This window comes from Carlito syrichta, unplaced genomic scaffold (genome assembly GCF_000164805.1).
Source record: "Carlito syrichta isolate Samal-C Ts95f unplaced genomic scaffold, Tarsius_syrichta-2.0.1 Scaffold208221, whole genome shotgun sequence".
NCBI classification, from domain to species: domain Eukaryota; kingdom Metazoa; phylum Chordata; class Mammalia; order Primates; family Tarsiidae; genus Carlito; species Carlito syrichta.
Genome location: NW_007152317.1, coordinates 1 through 1,534, shown reverse-complemented (window position 1 = coordinate 1,534; position 1,534 = coordinate 1). Strand labels below are relative to the sequence as shown.

General features: G+C 39.6%; 1 pseudogene; it reads left to right on the top strand.

Annotated features, from left to right (window-relative positions):
- Nucleotides 1–996: 996 nt before the first annotated feature.
- LOC110594997 lies at nt 997–1,526 on the top strand (annotated as a pseudogene).
- The last annotated feature ends 8 nt before the right edge of the window (nt 1,527–1,534 follow it).

Genomic DNA, 1,534 nt, shown 5'->3' with positions numbered 1-1,534 from the left:
CGGGGGCGTACAAGTTTCGTGCTTTACAAACTATGCATCACAAGACCACCACGAGATCTGCAATTTCCAAGCAAACAATTCAAATTCCATGATGCCTGCCGTGCTTACATCAAGGTCACAGGTGCACAATTTCAATACAAATCGTTCGAAGTGTTTTCCATAATGTTCAACGAATCATTCATATTATACTCTTTGCTCTATACCCTGATTAATACAAAAAACTTTCCTGAGTTAATTCTAGGTTCAATCCAAGTTCACTGATTCCCAATATTTTTAACAATTAATATTATCAACTTAACACTATACTATTAACCTATTACAATTTAACATAACGCCTTATAACTCAGTTAAAACTTATTCTTAAACTACAAAACTTTACTATAATTCATGTTTCATATGTCTAAACTTTAATTTTCATATGATCTAGTTATTGGACTTTAATACTATGCTATATCCTATTAAGCTAATACCTTATCGTTAATTCTTTTATAAATCATATAGTAACTATTACACTTGAATAATGTAGCAAAAGGAATCAAAACAGCAAGCATAGATTTACGCAGCTATGAGTGTATATGTATATATTTTATCCCAACAAGTCTACTCTAAAAATCAAATAGTAGCTGTCACACTCTTGAACAAGGAAATGCAGGGCTTCCAAGATGGCGGCCATGGGCCGAAGCAGACAGAGTTTCGGTAATTAACGAAACAAAAGAAAACGTTCTACCTGGCTAGGGGCAGGGGACAGAACTATCATGGTAATTTAGTTTCTAATCTTAGCCCTAGGGGAAACAGCTTTCGGGAACAAGGACTACCCAGTCTACCAGGAAATAGAAGTAAAAAAATATCTAGAAAGAAGCTAAACTTAGAAAGACAGAAACAATTCCGCCATGCACCTTCCATCAAGTGTACTGAGATTCACTTGTAAGTTTTACTGCCATGTATGCACACTGGTCACCAATCACACGCCAATATCATAGGTATAACTGATATCCTATGTCAGAGGCGATCTTCCAGATGGGCCTTTACAGGCCTCAGCCATGTAGCTATAGATGTTGGCTCCCAACAAGCCAGCATGTTAGAAAACTGCGAGCCAGCATCACTCCCGGGACCATCCTGATCCACCTCACTGGGGCCACAGAGGCAAGAGGGTGGTTTTCTGGAAGCAACTGGGCAGTGGCTTGTTACTTGTGACTGGCCCTCTGGTCCTCAGTCGAGTTCCTCTGAGAAGAACATACCAGAAATTTGTCATCGCCACCTCCACAAAAATTGATATCAGCAGTGTGAAGATCCCAAAGCATCTTATTGATGCTGACTTCAAGAAGAAGCAGCTGCAGAAGACCAGGCACTAGGTGGGTAAGATCTTCGACACAGAAAAAGAGAAATATGAGATTACAGAGCAGCGCAAGATTGATCAGAAAGCTGGGGACTTGCAAATCTTACCAAAAATCAAAGCTATTCCTCAGCTCCAGGGCTACCTGTGATCTGTGTTTGCCCTGACAAATGGTGTTTATCCTCACAAATGAGTGTTCTA